At 51.9% G+C, this 23,807-nt stretch overlaps 1 protein-coding gene and 1 long non-coding RNA gene across 3 annotated transcripts in view; one reads left to right on the top strand and one right to left on the bottom strand.

Annotated features, from left to right (window-relative positions):
- Positions 1 to 23,807, bottom strand: part of LOC140408555 (annexin A10-like) — a 167,053-nt gene that overhangs the window by 51,478 nt on the left and 91,768 nt on the right. The window lies entirely within an intron of this gene.
- The window catches only part of LOC140408556 (uncharacterized), a 125,623-nt gene continuing 111,934 nt past the window's right edge, over positions 10,119 to 23,807 (top strand). Inside the window, exon 1 of the long non-coding RNA XR_011940137.1 lies at positions 10,119 to 10,188. This is a non-coding gene — a long non-coding RNA (uncharacterized lncRNA). The remainder of the gene's footprint in view (positions 10,189 to 23,807) is intronic.

The following is a 23,807-nucleotide window of genomic DNA, read 5'->3' on the forward strand; positions in this document are numbered from 1 at the left end:
GGCAATGTCTGGCAAAAAACCGACAATGCCTCCGCTGTGGCAAGATGGGCCACTACGCTGCCTGCTGTCGAGCAGCTCAACCTGCCAATGCTCCCCAATTCCGACAACCTCGCAGGGACATGCGGACCATTCAGCCTCCTTACTACGAGTTGTGCCCAGACGATATCCAGACTACTGACACAGACGACCGGGACGCCTTCCGTGTTGCGGTCATTGATAGAAAGCGGATGTCTCCAGCCAGGACCCACCAGCCGTTGCAAGTGAACAGTGTCAATCCGGGTGATGAATGGAGTGCCACACTAATGGTCAACCGATCTCCGATAACATTCCGTCTGGACACTGGCGCCTCCGCCAACCTCATAGCATGGTCAGCCTTCTACGCCATGAAGGTCAGACCACCAATTTGGCCACCTCGTTGCAAGATGGTCGACTACAATGGGAACGTTATCCCGGCTATGGGATCCTGCCAGCTCCAGGTGACACACAACACATACACGGTCACACTGTCATTCGAAATAGTCGGATCATCAAAGGACTCCCGGCTAGGCGCACAGGCATGCAAGGTTCTTCACCTCGTGCAGCGGGTCCACGCTCTGTCTCCAGAAGGCACATCAGACTTCCCGGATACAGAATTTAGGGCACAGCTTCAATCGCTCCTCGCCCACAACTAGGAGGCATTCGAGGGCATGGGCACACTGCCCTTTACCTACAGAATACGACTCGCCACCCCAGTCATTCACGCACCTCGCAGGGTCCCAGCGCTACTCAAAGACTGCCTCAAGCAGCAGCTGCAGGATCTCCAGGGCCAAGGGGTGCTATCCCGGGTCACGTAGCCCACGCCATGGGTCAGCTCCATGGTGTGTGTTAAGAAGCCCTCCGGCGAGCTCCGGATCTGCATTGATCCAAAAGACCTCAACAACAACATAATGAGGGAACACTACCCATACCCAAACGGGAAGAGATCACGAGCGAAATGGGCTGGGCTAAAATCGTTACAAAACTGGATGCCTTGAAGGGTTTTTGGCAGATCCAACTGGACCAGTCCAGCAGGAAGCTGTGCACCTTCAACACTCCTTTCGGCAGGTTCTGCTATAACAGAATGCCATTTGGCATCATCTCGGCATCCGAGATCTTTCACAGGATCATGGAACAGATGATGGAGGGCATCGAAGGGGTGCGCGTCTACGTCGATGACGTCATCACCTGGTCCACCACACCACAGGAGCACATCAATCGTCTCCAGCGCGTCTTTGCGCGGATACGGGAAAACGGCCTGCGCCTCAACCGAGCCAAGTGTTCTTTCGGCCAAACCGAGCTGAAATTTCTGGGGGACCACATATCCCGGTCAGGGGTCCGTCTGGATGCAGACAAGGTGAGCACCATTACAGCCATGCCGCAGCCGGCAGACAAGAAAGCAGTACTACGCTTCCTAGGCATGGCCAACTTCCTGGGGAAGTTCATTCCCAACCTTGCCTCCCACACGACAGCTCTGCACCACCTCGTCAAGAAGTCCACGGAGTTCCAGTGGCTGCCCGCACACCAGAAGGAATGGGAGGAGCTCAAAACTAAGCTCACCACAGTCCCGGTATTGGCGTTTCTCGACACATCTCGTGACACAAAAATTTCGACTGATGCCAGCCGGTCCGGCATTGGGGCGGTACTCCTACAGCGGGATGACACTGCGTCATGGGCCCCGGTCGCCTATGCCTCGCGGGCCATGACCCCCACAGAACAGCGCTACACGCAGATCGAAAAGGAGTGCCTGGGTTTGCTAACCGGAATAGACAAGTTCCATGACTACGTGTATGGTCTCCCTCAGTTCACCATGGAAACCGACCATCGCCCCCTGGTCAGCATCATACATAAGGACCTGAACGAAATGACCCCTCGCCTCCAGCACATCCTACTCAAACTCAGGAGGTACGACTTCCAACTGGTCTACACCCCGGGAAAGGACCTTATCATTGCGGATGCCCTATCTAGAGCAGTGAGCACACCGCCCGACTTGGAGGGGTTCGTCTGTCAGGTCGAAGCGCAGGTGGCCTTCACATCGGCAAATCTGCCAGCCGACGACTCCAGTCTGGCTCGTATTCGCCGGGAAACTGCGGCTGACCCCCTTCTACAACGTGTGATGCGCCACATGACGGGAGGGTGGCTCAAAGGACAGTGCCCGCAGTTCTACAATGTCCGGGATGACTTGGCCGTCATTGATGGTGTCCTCCTAAAGCTGGACCGGATTGTGATTCCGCACAGCATGCACAAGCTGGTCCTCGACCAACTACACGAAGGCCATCTGGGGGTCGAGAAGTGCAGACGGAGGGCCCGAGAGGCAGTATACTGGCCGGGCATCAGTGATGACATTATCAATACGGTGCTCAACTGCCCCACCTGCCAAAGGTTTCAGCCGGTGCAACCTCCTGAGACGCTTCAGCCCCATGAGCTGGTGACGTCCCCCTGGGCAAAGGTCGGTGTGGACCTTTTTCACGCGCTCGGCAGGGACTATCTAATCATCATTGATTACTTTTCAAACTATCCAGAGTTCATACGCCTGCACGATTTGACATCGTCCGCTGTCATAAGGGCCTGCAAAGACACCTTCGCTCGCCACGGCATTCCGATTACTGTCATGTCGGACAATGGGCCCCGTTTTGCCAGCCAGGAATGGTCATCCTTTGCTGCTTCGTATGGCTTCACACACGTGACGTCCAGCCCTCTGCATCCCCAGTCCAATGGAAAGGCGGAGAAGGGCATTCACATCGTCAAGCGGCTCCTCTGCAAGGCTGTTGCTGCCGGATCGTATTTCTGCCTAGCCCTGCTGGCCTATCGCTCGGCCCCACTAGCCACTGGCCTCTCACCAGCCCAGCTGTTAACCATCAGAGGCGGGTTTCTTTTTTTTTTTTAAATAATATTTTATTGAAAATTTTTGGTCAACCAACACAGTACATTGTGCATCCTTTACACAACATTGTAACAATACAGATAATAATGACCTTTTTTAAATTTAAACAAAAACAACAACAAATAAATAAATATTAAATAACAAAAAATAAAAACTAGCCCTAATTGGCAACTGCCTTGTCTCAGGCCACCCCCCCCCCCCCATCCCCCCCATCCCTCCCCCCCCCCCCCCCAAGTCCTGGGCCGCTGCTGCTGCCTTCTTTGTTCTCCCCTATCTATCTTTCCGCAAGATATTCGACGAACGGTTGCCACCGCCTAGTAAACCCTTGAGCCGACCCCCTTAGGACGAACTTAATCCGCTCTAACTTTATGAACCCCGCCATATCATTTATCCAGGTCTCCACCCCCGGGGGCTTGGCTTCTTTCCACATTAGCAATATTCTGCGCCGGGCTACTAGGGACGCAAAGGCCAAAACATCGGCCTCTTTCGCCTCCTGCACTCCCGGCTCTTGTGCAACCCCAAATATAGCCAACCCCCAGCTTGGTTCGACCCGGACTCCTACTACTTTCGAAAGCACCTTTGTCACCCCCATCCAAAACCCCTGTAGTGCCGGGCATGACCAAAACATATGGGTATGATTCGCTGGGCTTCTCGAGCACCTCGCACACCTATCCTCCACCCCAAAAAATTTACTGAGCCGTGTTCCAGTCATATGTGCCCTGTGTAATACCTTAAACTGAATCAGGCTTAGCCTGGCGCACGAGGACGACGAGTTTACCCTGTTTAGGGCATCTGCCCACATCCCCTCCTCAATCTCCTCCCCTAGCTCTTCTTCCCATTTCCCTTTTAGTTCGTCCATCATAGTCTCCCCTTCGTCTCTCATTTCCCTATATATATCCGACACCTTACCGTCCCCCACCCATTTCTTTGAGATGACTCTGTCCTGCACCTCTTGTGTCGGGAGCTGCGGGAATTCCCTCACCTGCTGCCTCGCAAAAGCCCTCAATTGCATGTACCTGAATGCATTCCCTTGGGGCAACCCATATTTCTCGGTCAGCGCTCCCAGACTCGCAAACTTCCCATCCACAAATAGATCTTTCAATTGCGTTATACCTGCTCTTTGCCACATTCCATATCCCCCATCCATTCCCCCCGGGGCAAACCTATGGTTGTTTCTTATCGGGGACCCCCCCAGTGCTCCGGTCTTTCCCCTATGTCGTCTCCACTGTCCCCAAATCTTCAGTGTAGCTACCACCACCGGACTCGTGGTATAGTTCCTTGGTGAGAACGGCAATGGGGCTGTCACCATAGCCTGCAAGCTGGTCCCCCTACAGGACGCCCTCTCTAATCTCTTCCACGCCGCTCCTTCCTCCTCTCCCATCCACTTACTCACCATTGAAATATTAGCGGCCCAATAATACTCACTTAGGCTCGGTAGTGCCAGCCCCCCCCTATCCCTACTACGCTGTAAGAATCCCTTCCTCACTCTCGGAGTCTTCCCGGCCCAAACAAAACCCATGATACTCTTTTCTATCCTTTTGAAAAAAGCCTTCGTGATCACCACCGGGAGACACTGAAACACAAAAAGGAATCTCGGGAGGACCACCATCTTAACTGCCTGCACCCTCCCTGCCATTGACAATGCTACCATATCCCATCTCTTGAAATCTTCCTCCATCTGTTCCACCAACCGCGTCAAATTTAGCCTGTGCAATGTGCCCCAATTCTTAGCTATCTGGATCCCCAGATAACGAAAGTCTCTTGTTACCTTCCTCAACGGTAGGTCTTCTATTTCTCTACTCTGCTCCCCTGGATGCACCACAAACAGCTCACTCTTTCCCATGTTCAATTTATACCCTGAAAAATCCCCAAACTCCCCAAGTATCCGCATTATTTCTGGCATCCCCTCCGCTGGATCCGCCACATATAGTAGCAGATCATCCGCATATAAAGATACCCGGTGTTCTTCTCCTCCCCTAAGTATTCCCCTCCATCCCTTGGAACCTCTCAGCGCTATCGCCAGGGGCTCAATCGCCAGTGCAAACAGTAACGGGGACAGAGGACATCCCTGCCTTGTCCCTCTATGGAGCCGAAAATATGCCGATCCCCGTCCATTCGTGACCACACTCGCCACTGGGGCCCTATACAACAGCTGCACCCATCTAACATACCCCTCTCCGAACCCAAATCTCCTCAACACCTCCCACAGATAATCCCACTCCACTCTATCAAATGCTTTCTCGGCATCCATCGCCACTACTATCTCCGTTTCACCCTCTGGTGGGGCCATCATCATTACCCCTAACAACCTCCGTATGTTCGTGTTCAGCTGTCTCCCCTTCACAAACCCAGTTTGGTCCTCATGAACCACCCCCGGGACACATTCCTCTATTCTCATTGCCATTACCTTGGCCAAGACCTTGGCATCTACATTGAGGAGGGAGATTGGTCTGTAGGACCCGCATTGTAGCGGATCCTTTTCCTTCTTTAAAAGAAGCGATATCGTTGCTTCTGACATAGTCGGGGGCAGTTGTCCCCTTTCCTTTGCCTCGTTGAAGGTCCTCGTCAGTAGCGGGGCGAGCAAGTCCAAATATTTTCTGTAAAATTCAACTGGGAATCCGTCCGGTCCCGGGGCCTTTCCCGTCTGCATGTTCCTAATTCCTTTCATCACTTCTTCTACCGTGATCTGTGCTCCCAATCCCATCCTTTCCTGCTCTTCCACCTTGGGAATTTCCAGCCGATCCAAAAACTCCATCATTCTCTCCCTCCCATCCGGGGGTTGAGCTTCATACAATTTTTTATAAAATGTCTTAAACACTTCATTCACTCTCTCCGCTCCCCGCTCCGTCTCTCCATCTTCGTCTCTCACCCCCCCTATTTCCCTCGCTGCTCCCCTTTTCCTCAATTGGTGTGCCAGCAATCTGCTCGCCTTCTCTCCATATTCATACTGTACACCCTGCGCCTTCATCCATTGTGCCTCTGCAGTGCCTGTGGTCAGCAAGTCAAATTCCACATGCAGCCTTTGCCTTTCCCTATACAGTCCCTCCTCCGGTGCTTCCGCATACTGTCTGTCCACCCTCAAAAGTTCTTGCAACAACCGCTCCCGTTCCTTACTCTCCTGCTTCCCTTTATGTGTCCTTATTGATATCAGCTCCCCCCTAACCACCGCCTTCAACGCCTCCCAGACCACTCCCACCTGAACCTCCCCATTGTCATTGAGTTCCAAGTACTTTTCAATGCATCCCCTCACCCTTAAGCACACCCCCTCATCCGCCATTAGTCCCATATCCATTCTCCAGGGTGGACGCCCTCTTGTTTCCTCCCCTATCTCCAAGTCTACCCAGTGTGGGGCATGATCCGAAATGGCTATAGCCGTATATTCCGTTCCCCTCACCCTCGGGATCAATGCCCTACCCAACACAAAAAAGTCTATGCGTGAATAGACTTTATGGACATAGGAGAAAAATGAGAACTCCTTACTCCTAGGTCTACTGAATCTCCACGGGTCCACCCCTCCCATCTGCTCCATAAAATCCTTAAGCACCTTGGCTGCTGCCGGCCTCCTACCAGTCCTGGACTTCGACCTATCCAGCCTTGGTTCCAACACCGTGTTAAAGTCTCCCCCCATTATCAGCTTTCCGGTCTCTAGGTCTGGGATGCGTCCTAGCATTCGCCTCATAAAATTGGCATCGTCCCAATTCGGGGCATACACGTTTACCAACACCACCATCTCTCCCTGTAATTTGCCACTCACCATCACGTATCTGCCCCCGTTATCCGCCACTATAGTCTTTGCCTCGAACATTACCCGCTTCCCCACTAATATAGCCACCCCCCTGTTTTTCGCATCCAGCCCCGAATGGAACACCTGCCCTACCCATCCTTTGCGCAACCTAACCTGATCTATCAGTTTCAGGTGCGTTTCCTGTAACATGACCACATCTGCTTTAAGTTTCTTAAGGTGTGAGAGTACTCGTGCCCTCTTTATCGGCCCGTTAAGCCCCCTCACGTTCCACGTGATCAGCCGAGTTGGGGGGCTTCCCACCCCCCCCCCCCCCCCCCCCCCCCTTGCCGGTTAGCCATCATCTTTTTCCAGCTTCTCGCCCAGTTCCCACGCGGCTGTATTTCTCCCAGACGGTGCCCCCCCGCCCATCCTTTCCCGCACCCACTCCCCCCTTTCCCCAGCAGCAGCAACCCAGTAATTCCCCCCTCCCCCCCCCCCCCCGCTAGACCCCCCGCTAGCGTAATTACTCCCCCCATGTTGCTCCCAGAAGTCAGCAAACTCTGGCTGACCTCGGCTTCCCCCCGTGATCACGGCTCGCCCCGTGCGGCGCCCCCTCCTTCCTGCTTCTCTATTCCCGCCATAATTATCATAGCGCGGGAACCAAGCCCGCGCCTCTCCCTCGGCCCCACCTCCCATGGCCAACGCCCCATCTCCTCTCCCTCCCCACCTCCCCCCATCACCACCTGTGGGAGAAAGAAAAGTTACCATACCGCAGGATTAATCATACAATCCCTCTTCGCCCCCCACCCCCCCCCCCCCCACTCGTCCCACCACTTTGTCCAAACGTTCATTTTCGTAGTCCAATCATTCCAATTTTTCTTCTACAATAAAAGTCCACGCTTCATCCGCCGTCTCAAAGTAGTGGTGCCTCCCTTGATATGTGACCCACAGTCTTGCCGGTTGCAGCATTCCAAACTTTATCTTTTTTTTGTGAAGTACCGCTTTGGCCCGATTAAAGCTCGCCCTCCTTCTCGCCACCTCCGCACTCCAATCTTGATAGACGCGGATCACCGCGTTCTCCCATTTACTACACCGAGTTTTCTTCGCCCATCTAAGGACCATTTCTCTATCCTTAAAACGGAGAAATCTCACCACTATGGCTCTGGGAGCTTCTCCTGCTCTCGGTCCTCGCACCATAACTCGGTATGCTCCCTCCACCTCCAACGGACCCGTCGGGGCCTCCACTCCCATTAACGAGTACAGCATCGTGCTCACATATGCCCCGACGTCCGCCCCCTCCACACCTTCAGGAAGGCCAAGAATCCTCAAGTTGTTCCTCCTTGCGTTATTTTCCAGTGCCTCCAACCTCTCCACAGATCGTTTCTGGTGTGCCTCCTGTATCTCCGACTTCACCACCAGGCCCTGTATGTCGTTTTCATTCTCTGCTGCTTTCGCCTTCACGACCCGAAGCTCCTGCTCCTGGGTCTTTTGTTCCTCTTTCAGCCCTTCAATCGCCTGTAATATCGGGGCCAACAACTCTTTCTTCATTTCCTTTTTTATCTCCTCCACGCAGCGTTTCAAAAACTCTTGTTGTTCAGGGCCCCATATGAAACTGCCACCTTCCGACGCCATCTTGGTTTCTGCTTGCCTTCCTTGCCGTTGTTCCAAAGGATCCGCTGCAATCCGGCCACTTTCCTCTCCTTTTTCCATCCGTGTCCAGGGGGAACACCCTTCTGGTTTACCGCACGGTGTTTTCAGCCGTTAAAATTGCCGTTGGGGCTCCTATCAAGAGCCCAAAAGTCCGTTTCACAGGGAGCTGCCGAAACGTGCGACTCAGCTGGTCATCGCCGCACCCGGAAGTCCAGAGGCGGGTTTCTGACCCAAAAACAGACCAAGCTCCTGTTTCTAACCACTGGGCTGAAAATTTAGCCCTCTGTCTGCACTCCAGTAAAAGCTCCACAAGATCATAGAATCCCTACAGTGCAGAAGCAAGGTCCATCGAGTCTGCGCCAACCCTTTTGAATGAGCTACCGATTTACACTCCCCCCTCAAATCCCCCTAACCCCATAGCCTAATCTGCACATCAAGGGGCAATTTAGCTTGGCCAATCCACCTAACCTGCACCCCTTTGGACTGTGGGAGGAAATCTGAGCACTTAAGGACATAGCAGAAGCTGTAAGGCCACAAACGTTACCTTACCCTCTGGAATCTACCAGGGCAGGAGGAAGCCAGCCTCAAAGCAAAAGCAGCCCATATTTCTATGTAAGGACATAGCATTAACGGTAATGCATCCATTTCACTATCTGACTAGCCTCAATGGAATGGGACCAGATTCCTATTTTATTATAATCCTGGACCAGAACTCAACAGTTGCTAGGATACTGGACAGAAACCCTAATATTTTATTTTAATTTTGGAAGACTGAGGAAAGGACACTTTGCTCCAGGAGTGATTCCACAAAGAAATAGTGATGTGGAATATTAAAACAAACGTTATTACTAACACAGTAAAATCCACGCAGACACAGGGAGATCATACAAACTCCACTCAGACAGTCACCCAAGGCAGGAATTGAACCCGGGTCCCTGGCGCTGTGAGGCAGCAGTGCTAACCACCGTGCCACCCCACAGGGTTCTCCTTTCAGAAGGAAAGACAGCCAGCTTGTTCATCGTTTCCTGAAACATATATCCTTACATATATATTACCATCCTTGATTATCTTTTTTGTACCATCTCCCACGTACCTCTTGATTCTTTTTATAACATGCTAATATTGCAAAATTATAAGTTCTGCTTTTATTTAAATGTTCAACAATTTCAGTCTTCCTTTTTGCTTTGCCTCCAGAAGAAAACAAGAAAACAGACATGCAGCGTTGGAGATGTTTTTCACTTTGAGGCTGCATACTATGCTGCCTTCAAAAAAATAGCTGCAGTGCTATATCTTTTTGCTTGGAGTTATAGTCATAGATGTTTATAGCATGGAAACAGGCCCTTCGGCCCAGCTTGTCCATGCCACCCAGTTTCTATCACTAAGCTAGTCCCACTTGCCCACATTTCACCCATAACCCTCTATACCCACTCTGCCTATGTAACTGTCTAACTGCTTTTTAAAAGGCAAACCACAGAGATCCACACAAACCACAGTGTCCCACACAAACCCGCCTCTACCTCTGCCTCTCGCAGCCCATTCTAGATGCTCACCACCCTCTGTGTGAAGAAATTTCCCTTCTGCTCTATTTTGTATCTCTCCCCTCTCACCTTAAACCTATGCCTTTTACATTCAGGAGGCCCCTGGTCAGAATGGTGATGTGGAACGTGAGGGGGTTAGGGGGACCGGTTGAGTTATCTCACATTAAAGTGCTGCTTACATTCTCCCTTTCACACCAACAGGTGGCAGTCAGGCCTCATTGTATTGATTTGAATGATTTCTGACGGTAATTACCTGTAAATGATTATTCAATACCAAGGAATGATCGCAATTTGTGGACGTGGATTAATCGAATACAGAACTGAGAAGCATCCTGGTTACAATGGAGAAACTGTAAAAATGCTGGTGAATGAAGATGGTGAGACTTTCAGACTCTTTCCCATTGGTTTTATCCCATTAGGATTTCGGGAGTGATTCCCTGTGCACCATCTCCCACTCGACAACATTTTTCAACAAGAGCTGCAGAAAGGCCAAAAAGCCACGATGAATTATCCTGACGACCATTTGTGTGGGTCTCTGTGGTCTGTGTGGGTCTCTGTGGTCTGTGTGGGTCTCTGTGGTTAGTGTGGATCTCTGTGGTTTGTGTGGGCCTCTGTGGTTAGTGTGGGTCACTGTGGTTAGTGTGGGTCTCTGTGGTTTGTGTGGGTCATTGTGGTCTGTGTGGGTCATTGTGGTCTGTGTGGGCCTCTGTGGTATGTGTAGGTCACTGTGGTTTGTGTGGGTCTCTGTGGTTTGTGTAGGTCTCTGTGGTTTGTGTGGCTCACCGTGGTTTGTGTGGGTCTCTGTGGTTTGTGTGGGTCACTGTGGTTAGTGTGGGTCACTGTGGTCAGTGTGGGTCTCTGTGGTTTGTGTGGATCACTGTGGTTAGTGTGGGTCACTGTGGTTAGTGTGGGTCTCTGTGGTTTGTGTGGGTCATTGTGGTCTGTGTGGGTCTCTGTGGTTTGTGTAGGTCACTGTAGTTTGTGTGGGTCACTGTGGTTAGTGTGGGTCACTGTGGTTAGTGTAGGTCTCTGTGGTTTGTGTGGGTCATTGTGGTCAGTGTGGGTCTCTGTGGTTTGTGTGGATCATTGTGGTCTGTGTGGGTATCTGTGGTTTGTGTGGGTCATTGTGGTTTGTGTGGGTATCTGTGGTTTGTGTGGGTCTCTGTGGTCAGTGTGGGTCTCTGTGGTCTGTGTGGGTCATTGTGGTTTGTGTGGGTATCTGTGGTTTGTGTGGGTCTCTGTGGTCAGTGTGGGTCTCTGTGGTCTGTGTGGGTCTCTGTGGTCAGTGTGGGTCTCTGTGGTTTGTGTGGATCACTGTGGTTTGTGTGGATCACTGTGGTTAGTGTGGGTCTCTGTGGTTTGTGTGGGTCATTGTGGTCTGTGTGGGTCTCTGTGGTTTGTGTGGGTCACTGTGGTTTGTGTGGGTCATTGTGGTTTGTGTGGGTCACTGTGGTTTGTGTGGGTCACTGTGGTTTGAGTGGGTCACTGTGGTTTGTGTGGGTCACTGTGGTTTGAGTGGGACTCTGTGATTTGTGTGGGTCTCTGTGGTCAGTGTGTGTATCTGTGGTCTGTGTGGGTCTCTGTGGTTTGTGTGGGTCATTGTGGTTTCTGTGGGTCATTGTGGTTTCTGTGGGTCTCTGTGGTCTGTGTGGGTCTCTGTGGTTAGTGTGGGTCACTGTGGTCAGTGTGGGTCACTGTGGTCAGTGTGGGTCTCTGTGGTCTGTGTGGGTCTCTGTGGTCTGTGTGGGTCTCTGTGGTTTGTGTGGGTCTCTGTGGTTTGTGTGGGTCATTGTGGTCTGTGTGGGTCTCTGTGGTCTGTGTGGGTCTGTGTGGTCTGTGTGGGTCTCTGTGGTCAGTGTGGGTCTCTGTGGTTTGTGTGGATCACTGTGGTCTGTGTGGGTCACTGTGGTCAGTGTGGGTCTCTGTGGTCTGTGTGGGTCTCTGTGGTTTGTGTGGGTCTCTGTGGTTTGTGTGGGTCATTGTGGTTTGTGTGGGTCATTGTGGTTTCTGTGGGTCTCTGTGGTTTGTGTGGGTCACTGTGGTCAGTGTGGGTCTCTGTGGTCTGTGTGGGTCTCTGTGGTTTGTGTGGGTCTCTGTGGTTTGTGTGGGTCATTGTGGTCTGTGTGGGTCTCTGTGGTCTGTGTGGGTCTGTGTGGTCTGTGTGGGTCTCTGTGGTCAGTGTGGGTCTCTGTGGTTTGTGTGGATCACTGTGGTCTGTGTGGGTCACTGTGGTCAGTGTGGGTCTCTGTGGTCTGTGTGGGTCTCTGTGGTTTGTGTGGGTCTCTGTGGTTTGTGTGGGTCATTGTGGTTTGTGTGGGTCATTGTGGTTTCTGTGGGTCTCTGTGGTCAGTGTGGGTCTCTGTGGTCTGTGTGGGTCTCTGTGGTTTGTGTGGGTCTCTGTGGTCAGTGTGGGTCTCTGTGGTTTGTGTGGGTCTCTGTGGTTAGTGTGGGTCACTGTGGTCAGTGTGGGTCACTGTGGTCAGTGTGGGTCTCTGTGGTCTGTGTGGGTCTCTGTGGTTTGTGTGGGTGTCTGTGGTTTGTGTGGGTCATTGTGGTCTGTGTGGGTCTCTGTGGTCTGTGTGGGTCTCTGTGGTCTGTGTGGGTCTCTGTGGTTTGTGTGGGTCATTGTGCTCTGTGTGGGTCAATGTGGTCTGTGTGGGTCTCTGTGGTTTGTGTGGGTCTCTGTGGTTTGTGTGGGTCAATGTGGTCTGTGAGGGTCTGTGTGGTCTGTGTGGGTCTCTGTGGTTTGTGTGGGTCTCTGTGGTTTGTGTGGGTCATTGTGGTCTGTGTGGGTCTCTGTGGTCTGTGTGGGTCTCTGTGGTTTGTGTGGGTCATTGTGGTCTGTGTGGGTCAATGTGGTCTGTGTGGGTCTCTGTGGTTTGTGTGGGTCTCTGTGGTTTGTGTGGGTCTCTGTGGTTTGTGTGGGTCAATGTGGTCTGTGTGGGTCAATGTGGTCTGTGTGGGTCAATGTGGTCTGTGTGGGTCTCTGTGGTTTGTGTGGGTCAATGTGGTCTGTGTGGGTCAATGTGGTCAGTGTGGGTCTCTGTGGTTTGTGTGTGTATCTGTAGTTTGTGTGGGTCTCTGTGGTTAGTGTGGGTCTCTGTGGTTTGTGTGGGTCAATGTGGTCTGTGTGGGTCTCTGTGGTTTGTGTGTGTATCTGTGGTTTAAGTGGGTCTCTGTGGTTTGTGTGTATCTGTGGTTTGAGTGGGACTCTGTGGTTTGTGTGGGTCTCTGTGGTTTGTGTGTGTATCTGTGGTTTGTGTGGGTCATTGTGGTCTGTGTGGGTCTCTGTGGTTTGTGTGGGTATCTGTGGTTTGTGTGGGTCTCTGTGGTTTGTGTGGGTCTCTGTGGTTTGTGTGTGTATCTGTGGTTTGTGTGGGTCATTGTGGTCTGTGTGGGTCTCTGTGGTTTGTGTGGGTATCTGTGGTTTGTGTGGGTCTCTGTGGTTTGTGTGGGTCATTGTGGTCTGTGTGGGTCTCTGTGGTTAGTGTGGGTCTCTGTGGTTTGTGTGCGTCATTGTGGTCTGTGTGTGTCTCTGTGGTTTGTGTGGGTCTCTGTGGTTTGAGTGGGTCTCTGTGGTTTGTGTGGGTCATTGTAGTTTGTGTGGGTCTCTGTGGTCTGTGTGGGTCTCTGTGGTTAGTGTGGGTCTCTGTGGTTTGAGTGGGTCTCTGTGGTTTGTGTGGGTCATTGTGGTTTGTGTGGGTCATTGTGGTCAGTGTGGGTCTCTGTGGTTAGTGTGGGTCTCTGTGGTTTGTGTGGGTCTCTGTGGTTAGTGTGGTTCATTGTGGTTTGTGTGGGTCATTGTGGTCAGTGTGGGTCTCTGTGGTTAGTGTGGGTCTCTGTTATTTGTGTGGGTCATTGTGGTCTGTGTGGGTCTCTGTGGTTAGTTTGGGTCTCTGTGGTTTGAGTGGGTCTCTGTGGTTTGTGTGTGTATCTGTGGTTTGTGTGGGTCTCTGTGGTCTGTGTGTGTCTCTGTGGTTTGTGTGGGTCTCTGTGGTTTGTGTGGGTCTCTGTGGTCTGTGTGTGTCTCTGTGGTTAGTGTGGGTCTCTGTGGTTTGTGTGGGTCTCTGTGGTTAGTGTGGGTCATTGTGGTTTGTGTGGGTCATTGTGGTCAGTGTGGGTCTCTGTGGTTAGTGTGGGTCTCTGTGGTTTGTGTGGGTCATTGTGGTCTGTGTGGGTCTCTGTGGTTAGTGTGGGTCTCTGTGGTTTGAGTGGATCTTGTGGTTTGTGTGTGTATCTGTGGTTTGTGTGGGTCATTGTGGTCTGTGTGGGTCTCTGTGGTCTGTCTGTGTCTCTGTGGTTTGTGTGGGTCTCTGTGGTTTGTGTGGGTCTCTGTGGTTTGTGTGGGTCAATGTGGTCTGTGTGGGTCTGTGTGGTCTGTGTGGGTCTCTGTGGTTTGTGTGGGTCTCTGTGGTTTGTGTGGGTCTCTGTGGTTTGTGTGGGTCATTGTGGTCTGTGTGGGTCTCTGTGGTTTGTGTGGGTCATTGTGGTCTGTGTGGGTCAATGTGGTCTGTGTGGGTCTCTGTGGTTTGTGTGGGTCTCTGTGGTTTGTGTGGGTCTCTGTGGTTTGTGTGGGTCAATGTGGTCTGTGTGGGTCAATGTGGTCTGTGTGGGTCTCTGTGGTTTGTGTGGGTCAATGTGGTCTGTGTGGGTCAATGTGGTCAGTGTGGGTCTCTGTGGTTTGTGTGTGTATCTGTAGTTTGTGTGGGTCTCTGTGGTTAGTGTGGGTCTCTGTGGTTTGTGTGGGTCAATGTGGTCTGTGTGGGTCTCTGTGGTTTGTGTGTGTATCTGTGGTTTAAGTGGGTCTCTGTGGTTTGTGTGTATCTGTGGTTTGAGTGGGACTCTGTGGTTTGTGTGGGTCTCTGTGGTTTGTGTGTGTATCTGTGGTTTGTGTGGGTCATTGTGGTCTGTGTGGGTCTCTGTGGTTTGTGTGGGTATCTGTGGTTTGTGTGGGTCTCTGTGGTTTGTGTGGGTCTCTGTGGTTTGTGTGTGTATCTGTGGTTTGTGTGGGTCATTGTGGTCTGTGTGGGTCTCTGTGGTTTGTGTGGGTATCTGTGGTTTGTGTGGGTCTCTGTGGTTTGTGTGGGTCATTGTGGTCTGTGTGGGTCTCTGTGGTTAGTGTGGGTCTCTGTGGTTTGTGTGCGTCATTGTGGTCTGTGTGTGTCTCTGTGGTTTGTGTGGGTCTCTGTGGTTTGAGTGGGTCTCTGTGGTTTGTGTGGGTCATTGTAGTTTGTGTGGGTCTCTGATGTCTGTGTGGGTCTCTGTGGTTAGTGTGGGTCTCTGTGGTTTGAGTGGGTCTCTGTGGTTTGTGTGGGTCATTGTAGTTTGTGTGGGTCTCTGTGGTCTGTGTGGGTCTCTGTGGTTAGTGTGGGTCTCTGTGGTTTGAGTGGGTCTCTGTGGTTTGTGTGGGTCATTGTGGTTTGTGTGGGTCATTGTGGTCAGTGTGGGTCTCTGTGGTTAGTGTGGGTCTCTGTGGTTTGTGTGGGTCTCTGTGGTTAGTGTGGTTCATTGTGGTTTGTGTGGGTCATTGTGGTCAGTGTGGGTCTCTGTGGTTAGTGTGGGTCTCTGTTATTTGTGTGGGTCATTGTGGTCTGTGTGGGTCTCTGTGGTTAGTTTGGGTCTCTGTGGTTTGAGTGGGTCTCTGTGGTTTGTGTGTGTATCTGTGGTTTGTGTGGGTCTCTGTGGTCTGTGTGTGTCTCTGTGGTTTGTGTGGGTCTCTGTGGTTTGTGTGGGTCTCTATGGTCTGTGTGTGTCTCTGTGGTTAGTGTGGGTCTCTGTGGTTTGTGTGGGTCTCTGTGGTTAGTGTGGGTCATTGTGGTTTGTGTGGGTCATTGTGGTCAGTGTGGGTCTCTGTGGTTAGTGTGGGTCTCTGTGGTTTGTGTGGGTCATTGTGGTCTGTGTGGGTCTCTGTGGTTAGTGTGGGTCTCTGTGGTTTGAGTGGATCTTGTGGTTTGTGTGTGTATCTGTGGTTTGTGTGGGTCACTGTGGTCTGTGTGGGTCTCTGTGGTCTGTCTGTGTCTCTGTGGTTTGTGTGGGTCTCTGTGGTTTGTGTGGGTCTCTGTGGTTTGTGTGGGTCAATGTGGTCTGTGTGGGTCTGTGTGGTCTGTGTGGGTCTCTGTGGTTTGTGTGGGTCTCTGTGGTTTGTGTGGGTCATTGTGGTCTGTGTGGGTCTCTGTGGTTTGTGTGGGTCATTGTGGTCTGTGTGGGTCAATGTGGTCTGTGTGGGTCTCTGTGGTTTGTGTGGGTCTCTGTGGTTTGTGTGGGTCTCTGTGGTTTGTGTGGGTCAATGTGGTCTGTGTGGGTCAATGTGGTCTGTGTGGGTCTCTGTGGTTTGTGTGGGTCAATGTGGTCTGTGTGGGTCAATGTGGTCAGTGTGGGTCTCTGTGGTTTGTGTGTGTATCTGTAGTTTGTGTGGGTCTCTGTGGTTAGTGTGGGTCTCTGTGGTTTGTGTGGGTCAATGTGGTCTGTGTGGGTCTCTGTGGTTTGTGTGTGTATCTGTGGTTTAAGTGGGTCTCTGTGGTTTGTGTGTATCTGTGGTTTGAGTGGGACTCTGTGGTTTGTGTGGGTCTCTGTGGTTTGTGTGTGTATCTGTGGTTTGTGTGGGTCATTGTGGTCTGTGTGGGTCTCTGTGGTTTGTGTGGGTATCTGTGGTTTGTGTGGGTCTCTGTGGTTTGTGTGGGTCTCTGTGGTTTGTGTGTGTATCTGTGGTTTGTGTGGGTCATTGTGGTCTGTGTGGGTCTCTGTGGTTTGTGTGGGTATCTGTGGTTTGTGTGGGTCTCTGTGGTTTGTGTGGGTCATTGTGGTCTGTGTGGGTCTCTGTGGTTAGTGTGGGTGTCTGTGGTTTGTGTGCGTCATTGTGGTCTGTGTGTGTCTCTGTGGTTTGTGTGGGTCTCTGTGGTTTGAGTGGGTCTCTGTGGTTTGTGTGGGTCATTGTAGTTTGTGTGGGTCTCTGATGTCTGTGTGGGTCTCTGTGGTTAGTGTGGGTCTCTGTGGTTTGAGTGGGTCTCTGTGGTTTGTGTGGGTCATTGTGGTTTGTGTGGGTCATTGTGGTCAGTGTGGGTCTCTGTGGTTAGTGTGGGTCTCTGTGGTTTGTGTGGGTCTCTGTGGTTAGTGTGGTTCATTGTGGTTTGTGTGGGTCATTGTGGTCAGTGTGGGTCTCTGTGGTTAGTGTGGGTCTCTGTTATTTGTGTGGGTCATTGTGGTCTGTGTGGGTCTCTGTGGTTAGTTTGGGTCTCTGTGGTTTGAGTGGGTCTCTGTGGTTTGTGTGTGTATCTGTGGTTTGTGTGGGTCTCTGTGGTCTGTGTGTGTCTCTGTGGTTTGTGTGGGTCTCTGTGGTTTGTGTGGGTCTCTGTGGTCTGTGTGTGTCTCTGTGGTTAGTGTGGGTCTCTGTGGTTTGTGTGGGTCTCTGTGGTTAGTGTGGGTCATTGTGGTTTGTGTGGGTCATTGTGGTCAGTGTGGGTCTCTGTGGTTAGTGTGGGTCTCTGTGGTTTGTGTGGGTCATTGTGGTCTGTGTGGGTCTCTGTGGTTAGTGTGGGTCTCTGTGGTTTGAGTGGATCTTGTGGTTTGTGTGTGTATCTGTGGTTTGTGTGGGTCATTGTGGTCTGTGTGGGTCTCTGTGGTCTGTCTGTGTCTCTGTGGTTTGTGTGGGTCTCTGTGGTTTGTGTGGGTCTCTGTGGTCTGTGTGGGTCTCTGGGGTCTGTGTGGGTCTCTGTGGTTTGAGTGGGTCTCTGTGGTTTGTGTGGGTCATTGTGGTTTGTGTGGGTCATTGTGGTCAGTGTGGGTCTCTGTGGTTAGTGTGGGTCTCTGTGGTTTGTGTGGGTCTCTGTGGTTAGTGTGGTTCATTGTGGTTTGTGTGGGTCATTGTGGTCAGTGTGGGTCTCTGTGGTTAGTGTGGGTCTCTGTTATTTGTGTGGGTCATTGTGGTCTGTGTGGGTCTCTGTGGTTAGTTTGGGTCTCTGTGGTTTGAGTGGGTCTCTGTGGTTTGTGTGTGTATCTGTGGTTTGTGTGGGTCTCTGTGGTCTGTGTGTGTCTCTGTGGTTTGTGTGGGTCTCTGTGGTTTGTGTGGGTCTCTGTGGTCTGTGTGTGTCTCTGTGGTTAGTGTGGGTCTCTGTGGTTTGTGTGGGTCTCTGTGGTTAGTGTGGGTCATTGTGGTTTGTGTGGGTCATTGTGGTCAGTGTGGGTCTCTGTGGTTAGTGTGGGTCTCTGTGGTTTGTGTGGGTCATTGTGGTCTGTGTGGGTCTCTGTGGTTAGTGTGGGTCTCTGTGGTTTGAGTGGATCTTGTGGTTTGTGTGTGTATCTGTGGTTTGTGTGGGTCATTGTGGTCTGTGTGGGTCTCTGTGGTCTGTCTGTGTCTCTGTGGTTTGTGTGGGTCTCTGTGGTTTGTGTGGGTCAATGTGGTCTGTGTGGGTCTGTGTGGTCTGTGTGGGTCTCTGTGGTTTGTGTGGGTCTCTGTGGTTTGTGTGGGTCATTGTGGTCTGTGTGGGTCAATGTGGTCTGTGTGGGTCTCTGTGGTTTGTGTGGGTCTCTGTGGTTTGTGTGGGTCTCTGTGGTTTGTGTGGGTCAATGTGGTCTGTGTGGGTCAATGTGGTCTGTGTGGGTCTCTGTGGTTTGTGTGGGTCAATGTGGTCTGTGTGGGTCAATGTGGTCAGTGTGGGTCTCTGTGGTTTGTGTGTGTATCTGTAGTTTGTGTGGGTCTCTGTGGTTAGTGTGGGTCTCTGTGGTTTGTGTGGGTCAATGTGGTCTGTGTGGGTCTCTGTGGTTTGTGTGTGTATCTGTGGTTTAAGTGGGTCTCTGTGGTTTGTGTGTATCTGTGGTTTGAGTGGGACTCTGTGGTTTGTGTGGGTCTCTGTGGTTTGTGTGTGTATCTGTGGTTTGTGTGGGTCATTGTGGTCTGTGTGGGTCTCTGTGGTTTGTGTGGGTATCTGTGGTTTGTGTGGGTCTCTGTGGTTTGTGTGGGTCTCTGTGGTTTGTGTGTGTATCTGTGGTTTGTGTGGGTCATTGTGGTCTGTGTGGGTCTCTGTGGTTTGTGTGGGTATCTGTGGTTTGTGTGGGTCTCTGTGGTTTGTGTGGGTCATTGTGGTCTGTGTGGGTCTCTGTGGTTAGTGTGGGTCTCTGTGGTTTGTGTGCGTCATTGTGGTCTGTGTGTGTCTCTGTGGTTTGTGTGGGTCTCTGTGGTTTGAGTGGGTCTCTGTGGTTTGTGTGGGTCATTGTAGTTTGTGTGGGTCTCTGATGTCTGTGTGGGTCTCTGTGGTTAGTGTGGGTCTCTGTGGTTTGAGTGGGTCTCTGTGGTTTGTGTGGGTCATTGTGGTTTGTGTGGGTCATTGTGGTCAGTGTGGGTCTCTGTGGTTAGTGTGGGTCTCTGTGGTTTGTGTGGGTCTCTGTGGTTAGTGTGGTTCATTGTGGTTTGTGTGGGTCATTGTGGTCAGTGTGGGTCTCTGTGGTTAGTGTGGGTCTCTGTTATTTGTGTGGGTCATTGTGGTCTGTGTGGGTCTCTGTGGTTAGTTTGGGTCTCTGTGGTTTGAGTGGGTCTCTGTGGTTTGTGTGTGTATCTGTGGTTTGTGTGGGTCTCTGTGGTCTGTGTGTGTCTCTGTGGTTTGTGTGGGTCTCTGTGGTTTGTGTGGGTCTCTGTGGTCTGTGTGTGTCTCTGTGGTTAGCGTGGGTCTCTGTGGTTTGTGTGGGTCTCTGTGGTTAGTGTGGGTCATTGTGGTTTGTGTGGGTCATTGTGGTCAGTGTGGGTCTCTGTGGTTAGTGTGGGTCTCTGTGGTTTGTGTGGGTCATTGTGGTCTGTGTGGGTCTCTGTGGTTAGTGTGGGTCTCTGTGGTTTGTGTGTGTATCTGTGGTTTGTGTGGGTCATTGTGGTCTGTGTGGGTCTCTGTGGTCTGTCTGTGTCTCTGTGGTTTGTGTGGGTCTCTGTGGTTTGTGTGGGTCTCTGTGGTCTGTGTGGGTCTCTGGGGTCTGTGTGGGTCTCTGGGGTCTGTGTGGGTCTCTGTGGTTTGTGTGTGTATCTGTGGTCAGTGTGGGTCTCTGTGGTCAGTGTGGGTCTCTGTGGTTTGTGTGGGTCATTGTGGTCAGTGTGGGTATCTGTGGTTTGTGTGGGTCATTGTGGTCTGTGTGGGTCTCTGTGGTTTGTGTGGGTCTCTGTGGTTTGTGTGGGTCACTGTGGTCTGTGTGGGTCTCTGTTGTTTGTGTGGGTCATTGTGGTCTGTGTGGGTCTCTGTGGTTAGTGTGGGTCTCTGTGGTTTGTGTGGGTCATTGTGGTCTGTGTGGGTCACTGTGGTTTGTGTGGGTCTCTGTGGTTAGTGTGGGTCATTGTGGTCTGTGTGGGTCTCTATGGTTTGTGTGGGTCTCTGTGGTTTGTGTGGGTCATTGTGGTCTGTGTGGGTCTCTGTGGTTTGTGTGGGTCTCTGTGGTTTGTGTGGGTCTCTGTGGTTTGTGTGGGTCACTGTGGTTTGTGTGGGTCATTGTGGTCTGTGTGGTTCTCTGTGGTCAGTGTGGGTCTCTGTGGTTTGTGTGGGTCTCTGTGGTTTGTGTGGGTCATTGTGGTCTGTGTGGGTCTCTGTGGTCAGTGTGGGTCTCTGTGGTTTGTGTGGATCACTGTGGTTTGTGTGGGTCATTGTGGTCTGTGTGGGTCTCTGTGGTCTGTGTGGGTCTCTGTGGTCTGTGTGGGTCTCTGTGGTCTGTGTGGGTCTCTGTGGTTTGTGTGGGTCATTGTGGTCTGTGTGGGTCATTGTGGTCAGTGTGGGTCTCTGTGGTTTGTGTGGGTCATTGTGGTCAGTGTGGGTCTCTGTGGTTTGAGTGTGTATCTGTGGTTTGTGTGGGTCTCTGTGGTCAGTGTGGGTCATTGTGGTCTGTGTGTGTATCTGTGGTTTGAGTGTGTATCTGTGGTCAGTGTGGGTCTCTGTGGTCAGTGTGGGTCTCTGTGGTTAGTGTGGGTCTCTGTGGTTTGTGTGGGTCTCTGTGGTCAGTGTGGGTCTCTGTGGTCAGTGTGGGTCTCTGTGGTCTGTGTGGGTCACTGTGGTTTGTGTGGGTCTCTGTGGTTTGTGTGGGTCATTGTGGTCTGTGTGGGTCTCTGTGGTCTGTGTGGATCACAGTGGTTTGTGTGGATCACTGTGGTTTGTGTGGGTCTCTGTGGTTTGTGTGGGTCTCTGTGGTTTGTGTGGGTCATTGTGGTCTGTGTGGGTCTCTGTGGTCAGTGTGGGTCTCTGTGGTTTGTGTGGATCACTGTGGTTTGTGTGGGTCATTGTGGTCTGTGTGGGTCATTCTGGTCTGAGTGGGTCTCTGTGGTCAGTGTGGGTCTCTGTGGTTTGTGTGAGTCATTGTGGTCAGTGTGGGTCTCTGTGGTTTGTGTGGGTCATTGTGGTCAGTGTGGGTCTCTGTGGTTTGTGTGGGTCTCTGTGTTCTGTGTGGGTCTCTGTGGTCTGTGTGGGTCTCTGTGGTCTGTGTGGGTCTCTGTGGTTTGTGTGGGTCTCTGTGGTTTGTGTGGGTCTCTGTGGTTTGTGAGGGTCATTGTGGTTTGTGTGGGTCACTGTGGTCAGTGTGGGTCTCTGTGGTTTGTGTGGGTCTCTGTGGTTTGTGTGGGTCTCTGTGGTCTGTGTGGGTCATTGTGGTTTGTGTGGGTCATTGTGGTTTGTGTGGGTCACTGTGGTCAGTGTGGGTCTCTGTGGTTTGTGTGGGTCTCTGTGGTTTGTGTGGGTCTCTGTGGTTTGTGTGGGTCTCTGTGGTCTGTGTGTGTATCTGTGCTTTGTGTGGGTCTCTGTGGTTTGTGTGGGTCTCTGTGGTTTGTATGGGTCTCTGTGGTTTGTGTGGGTCTCTGTGGTTTGTGTGGGTCTCTGTGGTTTGTGTGGGTCATTGTGGTCAGTGTGAGTCTCTGTGGTCTGTGTGGGTCTCTGTGGTTAGTGTGGGTCTCTGTGGTTTGTGTGGGTCACTGTGGTCAGTGTGGGTCTCTGTGGTTTGTGTGGGTCATTGTGGTCTGTGTGGGTCTCTGTGGTCAGTGTGGGTCTCTGTGGTTAGTGTGGGTCTCTGTGGTTTGTGTGGGTCACTGTGGTCTGTGTGGATCATTGTGGTCTGTGTGGGTCTCTGTGGTTAGTGTGGGTCACTGTGGTTAGTGTGGGTCTCTGTGGTCTGTGTGGGTCTCTGTGGTTTGTGTGGGTCTCTGTGGTCAGTGTGGGTCTCTGTGGTTTGTGTGTGTCTCTGTGGTTTGTGTGGGTCACTGTGGTTTGTGTGTGTATCTGTGGTCAGTGTGGTTCTCTGTGGTTTGTGTGTGTATCTGTGGTTTCTGTGGGTCACTGTGGTTTATGTGGGTCTCTGTGGTTTGTGTGGGTCTCTGTGGTTTGTGTGGGTCATTGTGGTCTGTGTGGGTCTCTGTGGTTTGTGTGGGTCTCTGTGGTTTGTGTGGGTCTCTGTGGTCAGTGTGGGTCTCTGTGGTCAGTGTGGGTCTCTGTGGTTTGTGTGGGACTCTGTGGTTTGTGAGGGTCATTGTGGTTTGTGAGGGTCTCTGTGGTCTGTGTGGGTCTCTGTGGTTTGTGTGGGTCTCTGTGGTTTGTGTGTGTATCTGTGGTCAGTGTGGGTCTCTGTGGTTGTGTGGGTCTCTGTGGTTTGTGTGGGTCATTGTGGTCAGTGTGGGTCTCTGTGGCCAGTGTGGGTCTGTGTGGTCTGTGTGGGTCTCTGTGGTCTGTGTGGGTCTCTGTGGTCTGTGTGGGTCTCTGTGGTTTGTGTGGGTCTCTGTGGTTTGTGTGTGTATCTGTGGTCAGTGTGGGTCTCTGTGGTTTGTGTGGATCTCTGTGGTTTGTGTGGGTCATTGTGGTCAGTGTGGGTCTCTGTGGCCAGTGTGGGTCTCTGTGGTCTGTGTGGGTCACTGTGGTTTGTGTGGGTCTCTGTGGTCTGTGTGGGTCTCTGTGGTTTGTGTGGGTCTCTGTGGTTTGTGTGGGTCTCTGTGGTCTGTGTGGGTCTCTGTGGTTTGTGTGGGTCATTGTGGTCTGTGTGGGTCTGTGTGGTTTGTGTGGGTCTCTGTGGTTTGTGTGGGTCTCTGTGGTTTGTGTGGGTCATTGTGGTCTGTGTGGGTCTCTGTGGTCAGTGTGGGTCTCTGTGGTTTGTGTTGATTACTGCGGTTAGTGTGGGTCTCTGTGGTTTGTGTGGGTCATTGTGGTCAGTGTGGGTCTCTGTGGTCTGTGTGGGTCTCTGTGGTCTGTGTGGGTCTCTGTGGTCTGTGTGGGTCTCTGTGGTCTGTGTGGGTCTCTGTGGTCTGTGTGGGTCTCTGTGGTTTGTGTGGGTCACTGTGGTCTGTGTGGGTCTCTGTGGTTTGTGAGGGTCATTGTGGTTTGTGTGGGTCACTGTGGTCAGTGTGGGTCTCTGTGGTTTGTGTGGGTCTCTGTGGTTTGTGTGGGTCTCTGTGGTCTGTGTGGGTCATTGTGGTTTATGTGGGTCATTGTGGTTTGTGTGGGTCACTGTGGTCAGTGTGGGTCTCTGTGGTCAGTGTGGGTCTCTGTGGTTTGTGTGGGTCTCTGTGGTTTGTGTGGGTCTCTGTGGTTTGTGTGGGTCATTGTGTTCAGTGTGGGTCTCTGTGGTTTGTGTGGGTCTCTGTGGTCTGTGTGTGTATCTGTGCTTTGTGTGGGTCTCTGTGGTTTGTGTGGGTCTCTGTGGTTTGTGTGGGTCTCTGTGGTTTGTGTGGGTCATTGTGGTCAGTGTGAGTCTCTGTGGTCTGTGTGGGTCTCTGTGGTTAGTGTGGGTCTCTGTGGTTTGTGTGGGTCACTGTGGTCAGTGTGGGTCTCTGTGGTTTGTGTGGGTCATTGTGGTCTGTGTGGGTCTCTGTGGTCAGTGTGGGTCTCTGTGGTTAGTGTGGGTCTCTGTGGTTTGTGTGGGTCACTGTGGTCTGTGTGGATCATTGTGGTCTGTGTGGGTCTCTGTGGTTAGTGTGGGTCACTGTGGTTAGTGTGGGTCTCTGTGGTCTGTGTGGGTCTCTGTGGTTTGTGTGGGTCTCTGTGGTCAGTGTGGGTCTCTG

This window comes from Scyliorhinus torazame, chromosome 3, assembly GCF_047496885.1.
Source record: "Scyliorhinus torazame isolate Kashiwa2021f chromosome 3, sScyTor2.1, whole genome shotgun sequence".
Lineage (NCBI taxonomy): Eukaryota > Metazoa > Chordata > Chondrichthyes > Carcharhiniformes > Scyliorhinidae > Scyliorhinus > Scyliorhinus torazame.